The sequence below is a fragment of the Mus pahari genome, chromosome 14 (assembly GCF_900095145.1).
Source record: "Mus pahari chromosome 14, PAHARI_EIJ_v1.1, whole genome shotgun sequence".
NCBI classification, from domain to species: Eukaryota; Metazoa; Chordata; class Mammalia; order Rodentia; family Muridae; genus Mus; species Mus pahari.
In genome coordinates, this window is record NC_034603.1 from 42,013,426 (window position 1) to 42,022,095 (window position 8,670).

Here is an 8,670-nt window from a genome sequence, read left to right on the forward strand (position 1 = left end):
CCCAGATACTAATGCACATGCCAGCAAGATTCTGCTGAAGGGACCCTGATATAGCGGCCTCTTGTGAGGCTATGCCAGTGCCTGGCAGACACAGAAGTGGATGCTCACAGTCAGTTATCGGATGGAACACAGGGTCCCCAATAGAGGAGCTAGAAAAAGTACCCAAGGAGCTGAAGTGGTCTGCAACCCTATAGGTGGAACAACAATATGAACTAACCAGTACCCCCTGAGCTCGTGTCTCTAGCTGCATACATAGCAGAAGATGGTCTAGTCAGCCATCATTGGGAAGAGAGGCCCCTTGATCTTGCAAACTTTATATGACCCAGCACAGGGGAACACCAGAGACAAGAAGCGGGAGTGTGTGGGTAGGGGACCAGGGGGGAGGGTATGGGAGACATTGGACATAGCATTTAAAATGTAAATGAAGTAAATACCTAATAAAAATTGGAAAAAAATATGTAAAACTGAAGAATAAAAATCAAAATTTAAAAAAAATGTTTAAAAGTTTGATTAATGATATCATGGAGAATGAGTTAATGATGAAAATATTGACAAGTCCAGTCAATATCAGATGACAAAAGACTTTTCAACAGACTTAGGTCCACTCTTCTATCTCCACCACTCCTAAGTTCTAGAAAGCTATCCATGTAGACTCAACAATAGGCTGTCATGTTCTTTGGCTTCTGTTTAAGCAGTCAATGCAGAGTAGCTGGGGAGCTTAAGCACAGGGAAGAAAGCAAGTTAAATTCATTCTCTAACTAATTACAGGTTGTTTCACATTTAACTAAATTCCTGTCTCCTGCCAGAAAATTGGCGTGGGACAGCTGTCCATTGCTATCCATCTCTCTCTCGCTCCCTGGCTCTGTGTTTTAATTGTCCCCTTCCCTGACCCAGTAGGTCATAAGCCTTCTGCTGCTAGCCTCAAACTGTAACTGTATGGTCTCCCTATATTTCCTAACATTCTAAGATGTAAAGTTTTATTGATGCATTGAAATCGTATTGATTTCATATCTGATTTTTAAGACAGGATCTTACTAAGTATCTTGGGCTATCCCCACCCAAGTTATCACTTTAGACTACAGTGGTCTTCTTGTCTAGCCTTAGTAGTGATGGGCATAAAAGTATGTGCCACCACTTCAAGCTTTCTCACTTCTTACAAGATACCCAAGTCTTTAGTTATACTACCTTTCTGTAATCAAAACTTCCAACAAAATAATCAAAACACATGATAGTTATAGTTAAAATTAATACATCTGATTAGTGTCATTTTATTCAATTTTTATGGAATTTTTCTCTCTAAAATAAATATTTTGGAGGTATATTAACTGTGAAGTATACAAATACATACTCAGGTTCCGTTCTTCAAAGATTTATTCAGATGGGTAAATAATGCCTGGTCTATTCTCTCTAACCATAACCACAAACTAGCATTTTCATCCACTTTTTCACATTTATTAAGTTTAATTGATGCACTTAATAAATGCAATTATGTCCAAAACTGAAGAGAAACTGCTACATGTAGTCACATGAGTCTTACCCATACATGCTTATAAGCCTAGCAGAGTGATCAAACATAATAAATAAAATGCTCATGCAAACAGTAATCTAGTCTTTAAAGCATGAGCTACTGTGAACACATCCTGTGACATGGGTAAAACAGATATCAGTCCAATTTTCTACATGATGAGGTCAACACTTAGACTCCCAACTTCACTCTGCTTGTCAATCTGCCTGTGGGGACTGAATCCAGAGCTGCTTGCTGCACTCTGCCCAAGGGAACATAAGGTTCCCAAGGGAAAGGATTTCAAGCTGGAAAGATGACAAGCAGCTCCTTGCAGGGGTGACAATGAAGCTGAGTTTCCTAGTGCTTCTGACTTGGGACCACAGTGTCAGCTGTGCATGGTCTCACATGAGGGAGGAAGAAGAAGAGGGGCATTCGAAGAGTTTCTTCAGAGCAGCCTTCATGTCCCGGTTCCTCAGGCTGCAGATGAAAGAGTTCAGCATTGGAGTTGCTACTGTGTACATCACAGTTATCAATGTGTGCTTCAGACTATAACTGGTCAGGTGCTGGAAGTACATGCCCATAACTGTTCCATAATACATAAACACCACAGTCAGGTGAGAGCCACAGGTGGAAAAGTCCTTGAGGAGTCCCTTCATAGATAGAACACACAAGATGGTGGAAAAGACCCAGACATAGGAGATGATGATGCACAGCAGTGGCACAGAGAAGACCCCCACCCCAAAGTATATCATCTTCACATTGAAGAGGATGTCAGAGCAGGACAGCTGGAGAAAAGGTGTAATGTCACAGTAGAAGTTGGCCACATCCTTATTGCCACAGAAGGACAATCTAGCTGTGAGTAGGGTGTGGGGCAGCACATTGGCATTTGCAATCACCCAGGACCCAGCAACCAGCAGGATACAAAGTCGTGGACTCATAATTGTTGCGTAATGAAGTGGGCAGCTGATGGAAATAGCTCAGTCATATGTCATTGCAGCTAGTATATAACTGTGCTTCCCAGTGATATCATGAAGTACATCTGTAACATACATCCCCCAAAGGAGAAGGCCTTGCTACCGAGGAGATGGTTGGCCAGCATCTTGGGGATAGTTACAGAGGGGAAGAAGATGTCAACAAGGGAGAGGTTGGCCAGGAAAAAGTACATGGGGTTATGGAGGCGAGTGTCAGAGTGAATGGCTAGGATGATGAGTGTGTTCCCAATCACTGTGATGGGGTAAACAAACAGGAAGAGGATGAAGAAGAAATATTCCTGCTCCCGCTGCCTTGTAACTCTTGTGGTAGATGACTCGTTTTCTTCTCTCATGGCTCCTTCAACATGAAATCAGACATGAACCCAGAACTAGTAGTGCGATTATTATCTATAGGTTGCCAATTCCCCCATTTAACAGGTGACTCCCTGTACACATGAGTCCATAAAAATTCAGTCACGTATTTGGAGAAATCCCTGCCTATCAGTGGTACAGATGGTGATTTATCTGTGAACACTAATTGTAATGGTTTGTATATTCTTGGACCAGGGAGAGACAACATTTAGAGGTGTGGCCTTGTTGGAATAGGTGTGACCTGGTTGGAGTAGGGGTGTCACTGTGAGTGTGGACTTAAGATCCTCACCCTACTTGCCTGGATGTCAGCCTTTGAAAGAAGAAGTAGAACTCTCAGCTCTGCCTGAGCCATGCCTGCCTGGATACTGCCATGATCTCGCCTTGGTGATAATGGACTGGACCTCTGAATCTGTAAGCCAGCTCCAATTAAATGCTGTTTTTTTTATCAGACTTGCCTTGGTCATGGTGTCTGTTCACAGCAGTAAAACCCTAACTAAGACACTAATGAAGTTTAAAAAATAAGGGCTCTGAAAACAACAATGTTCATTTTCCCCACCAACATCACCATTTTGACTTGCCTCAGTCGCTCTGCAGCTTCTTTGCTGTTTTGAGCATCATACTCACTGTTGGAGAGAAGTCTGCTTTGAAGAGATGTCTTCAGTTAAGTGCTCACAGCTATGGTGATTCAGCTCGACACCCAACCCATTACCCTTCATTAAATGGGAGATACCAGCTATATAAATGCATGGGGATTCTCTATGTCTACTGTTGCTCTTACAGAAACCTGGCATTTTTATTAAAAATCTTCTTCCACTATAACTGGCCAGATACTGAGCTATTTTAACCTAACAATGCTGGCCTGGCCTATGTTAGCTGACATCTTGTCTTGCCCTGCTCCATCCAGTGTCCTCCCGTGATGACGTTTTCGGGACCACCTGTTCATGGCAAATCTTCACGGCAAATTGCCCCTTTCTTTGATCCCTGCCAGAGACCCACTTGCTGGGATCAGAAGTCCTTCCTTATTCCCTCCTACCCATATATTGGCTCTTTATTAACCAATCAGAGATGAAGTAAAACAATTTTTTACACAACATTGGGACAGGACACACTTCACAATGCCAATTTCCAGACTGTAACCAGATCTCTGGACACAGTAATCAGCACCTGTAAAGAGTAGGCACAAAGCCATGCCCCAACAGGACTGCTTTGAGAGAAAAGTCCATACTCTACACACAAAAAGTGTCACAGGCTGTTCTCACTGGACAAACAGAAGGAACATGTGTAAGTGTAATTTCTCCCAGTGGGTTGTTAGGTCATTGTTGTTATTGGGGAGCAAGGACTGAACCTCCTAGACCAGTATCTTGTACACATCATTCTTCAATGTGTTTTATGGATTTTGGTCACTGTGTTATCACTAGGTTTAGGGATTTGGCCGGGAATACACATGAGCTACTTTTTTCTTTCACAATACATCATATTGGAAGATGTGATTTCTCCAAGTGTAGGCATGTAGTTTTGATCATTTGAGAAAGGTGACATATACAGAAATGTGTATCAATAGATTCTACTTTTCAGTTCTCACTGAAGTAGCTTGAAAAATTGCTGTGGTATTTAACCAGTATTGGTTTTTCAATTTTAAATTTTACTAGTTGAATTGTAGCCTAAGAATGAGCATTCTTTCTTGCTTTGTCTTTATATTTCTTCCCTTATCTTCTCCTATCCTCATCCATCCATCCATCCATCTACTCATTCATCCACATATACCAGTGTGATATACTTAATTTTATTTTATTCACTTAGTTATGATCCATTAGTATCACTCTTTTATTGTTCTAGCATCCAAGACTCAGCCAATAAGAACTCTACACTATAGCCTGTCTCTTAGTCTGTTCCCACCAATCTTGGAGCCTTAATCTCTTACTTCTAACAGCACTAAGCCATTACTGAAGTGACCTTCTTCAAAGGCTGAGGAAAAATCCACACGGAGTGACCCAATTTGAACGGTAACTGCCTTTTCAGCCATCAGTGCTTACTTACAAAGTCTTGGCCTTAGTGGAAAAGTACTAGCTTAGTTGAGATTTCTGTGGGAAAAGTTGAAGCCTCTGTAGAAAACTACTACCTCCAGTTAAAAACAAATAGCTATACATCATGTGGAAAGGGACCTAGCAACCCACTCTGTTCTGTTTCTCCTGCTGAACTTTTTACCTAGCCAATGTCCTGCTTTTGGGAACAGGTGAGTTCCCCTAGAAACAAAGCAATTTTGCGTCATCCCCCTCCCCTTATCCTGCTTCTATGGGTATAAAACCTGCCTGGGAAAAATAAATTTTTTCAGCCTGACCACTCAGACTTGATGTCTGATCTTTGTGTTTCTTGTCTGGGATTCTGTCCACAGGTGATTCCTCAAACCCTGTTCAACTGTCCCACAGGCTGGGACATACATGTGTTTGTATGTGTGTGTGTGTGTGTGTGTGTGTGTGTGTGTGTGTGTGTGTGTGTTTGTATTTGTGTTTATATAAATAAATACTTCACACATACATTTTATATATATATATATGTCTCTGTGTGTGTATATATATATATATATATATATATATATATATATAATCTTACAAACCGTACAAAATGACACATTTTAACAGAAATTCATTATACACAGGAAAGAGGGTTGTGTATAATGTCAAAGGCCAAAGGAGATTTTATTTGGTTTAATAAGGTAGGTTTCTCTAGATTACTCCAAGAAACAGACAGTTAATGAATTTTCTTGAAAGAAATCCAGTGCTAGTGGACCACATCCTTCTCCTTTGCAATAAATTGCTCCTGAGGGAATATGTGGGACCTAAGACAATTGCTAAGCTCCAGGATCCCATAAGAAATAAGATCTCACATTGGCTCTTCTGGGAAATAGATAGGTAAGTCCTCTGGTAGCCCAAGCCTGGAACACTCGAGTATTACAGGGGTTCTAATGTTGAGAGTTCACTCTGCAGTCCTGCTACGTGGCATGTATAGGACTTCCATAGCTACCAAAGAAGGAACCTGCCTGTGATCTTAAGAGATTGAACTTGAAAGAGAAACAACCTCGGAGTCTCAGGAAATTTTTCAGGTTATATCAACAACATAGAGGATTAAAGAAGAAGTACCAGGTCATTGTGATGGTGGCTGAGACAGACACAGGCAATGTGGTGAGCTCAAAACTGGGGTGGGACAAAATCTTTAATGTAAAGAAGGTTTGATTTCCAGCTCCAAAGAGCAAGGAGAGGAGGGCAGACATGATCACTGGACAGTGAAAGTGCAGCCAAGTCCTGGCAACTGCAGTGCTTGGAAGGAAAGACAATAGACATCTCAAAGGCTTTGCATCCAAAAGGCAGGATTCCAAGGAACTCAGTGCAGTTTACAAACAGTTTTAGTGACAGAGTCCAAAAGACAGTCTGCAGGGAGTGCTGATTGAGAAGCCTCTGAAGGCTTTGAGAAGAAGGATCACAGCATGGGGCAGAGACATCCCTATGGGCAGGAAGACAGGCAGTGAAAGAAATCTCATTCTTCATATGGAAGAAATCCTGGGTGCATCCTTTAGGGTGACTGTGAGTGCCATACTCTCATCCTAAAGCACACATTCAGAAAGGACAGTATTCTGGAGGGGGGAGAATATATGCTTTGCCTGAGAAGTTTCTTCCTGTGGGATACATCCTATATACTAGGGCCTGCAATAAGAAAAGTATGTACTTGGCCCAAAAAGCACAAATGCAGACAGAAAGGGAGTTTCAATTTATTGGTTCTTAGGTCAGTACTTTCCACACAAAGTCAGGGTGACTGGATTTTTGTTTCATTCACTTCCATGTGCCCCAGTTTCTGAGGGCAGAATGGAGGAGATGGACTATGGATGTCCAGTGTTCATGCCTTCCTGGCTCAGAAGTCATATGCAATACTGTACCTCAGTTCATTCCTGACATTAGCTCAGACACAGCAGAATCACACTGGTGGAGAAAGACTTGGCCTTTCATGTGGTGATAAAACTAGATTTATCAACCATTGTTACATCTAAATTACTGTGGCATATTATTATGTGTTAAAATACAGACAGTGAAATTTAATGTCAGGCTAGCTATCAAGTTATGGAAAAGCTTAAGAGTNTTTGGGAAATAAGAGGAATTTAATGAATAAATGNAATAGAGGTTGCTAAAGAGACATCTCATATACAAGAAAGAGTATCAATATCCAGACATGAAGTCTAGGTAAGGGTTAGCAGAAAATCTTCCTAGCTAAGGAATTGAAAACTATTGCATTTGGCTGAGAAAACACAATAAAGATGGGGCAGGTCCCTGTGTCACCTGGACTGAGCTATCTCTGAAAGACAAACTGAGGAGGTACAGAGCAGGGTCTATTAGACTAACAGTAAGAAAAGGTCCCTTTCACAGCACAATAGCTATCAGGAGGAAATGCTCTGGGTCCAAACATGGGCTCTTAAAGGTTATTACTCTGTCTAAAGTACTCCACATTGCAGTATGCCATTTGGAATCAAAAAGAGGAAATATCACACCGAGGTTGTGGTGTTTTCTGGTGTGTGTGTTTGAGTCAACTCACAGACCTTATCTTCCTCACTCAGCACAGGGCTACAGAAAGGTCGAATAGTCACTCTGAGGGGATTTAAGATTTAGGGGTTTGGGCATCAGAGTCCATAAAGGGAACCACTGGATTCAGGTCTTTTGTTCTTCCTGTTCTACTCAAACCTCAACTGGAAGTGCGGGCAGGAACACAAAACACAATATTGCCAGACTGAAGTTTAATTAAGGTATAGAAGTATCTATATTTTTAAAAAGCTGTTAGCCTACTGCTAGCACATTCTCTCAGCTAGCTACAAACTTACCCTGATTTATGTACCATTGTTTCTGTCTCTCATTGTTCCTCTAACTGCCTGACTCCAGCTCCATCCATTCCACATCCTCCAAGCCTCTCTGTGGGTGTATGCCTGCTTCTCCTGTGTCTCTCGCTTTGTCTTTGCCAGCATCTCTGCCTGCCTGGAAGTCCCATGCCCACACTTCTTGCCCCAGCTCCAGCTGTCAGCTCTTTATTATATAAAAAGCCATGGTCCAGTTTGAAACAATCAGCAGCAGGACAACAGCTGATCCATCTCTTATAAGTTGCCCTTTGTCATTGAGAACTGTTTGACCTTCACCAGGGCACCTTGCATATTAAAATATGATAATCTCATAGAATCATCTTTTGGGCAGTTGAAGAACAAGCATTTACATATAAAAAAAAACTGCTGATGGTCCATAGAAATGACAATACCAAAATCCTGCCAGCACTTAGCTCTCTGTCCCACAGCAATATAGAGACATACCTTCATATAATGTGAAGGAAAGTCCAACCAATAGCTCATTTTACAAAAAGTGTCTCCTTCCTCTGGACAGGGTGACCCTTTTTGATCCTGAAATCTCAGATCTAGCAGAGCCAGGCTTTCAGAGTAGTAATCCAATGGAGGAGCTGTTCTCTCAGATCCCCAGCACCCTGATGTCTCTCCCTAGCTGTTCAGAATCTTGGTTGTCCCCCTTAGCTGTTTCTGCCCTCGTTTGTTACTCCTTACAGTGAGTGCATATTCCCTTGTACACAGATGAGTTGTAACATTCTACCTGCATTAGCATCCTATGTTCCAGAGGCATGCTGTGTTTCTCTCAAACACAGCATGCTACAAGTATATATTGTGTTTTCAGTCTGGACAATGCACAGTTGTGAACAAGAAATAGGACTTTATCAAGAAAATAGAAGGCATCATGACTGCCTAACCAGGAACTGAACAAGAGCATTGATAGACATGTTAGTGTGTGT

At 41.7% G+C, this 8,670-nt stretch overlaps 1 protein-coding gene and 1 pseudogene across 1 annotated transcript in view; one reads left to right on the forward strand and one right to left on the reverse strand.

The window, feature by feature from the left end:
• Positions 1–1,905: 1,905 nt before the first annotated feature.
• The window catches only part of LOC110332228, a 38,136-nt pseudogene continuing 31,371 nt past the window's right edge, over positions 1,906–8,670 (reverse strand).
• Positions 5,717–8,670, forward strand: part of LOC110332227 (olfactory receptor 1P1-like) — a 24,375-nt gene continuing 21,421 nt past the window's right edge. Inside the window, exon 1 of the mRNA XM_029546419.1 lies at positions 5,717–5,756. The gene's annotated coding sequence lies outside the window, so the exon portion shown is untranslated. The remainder of the gene's footprint in view (positions 5,757–8,670) is intronic.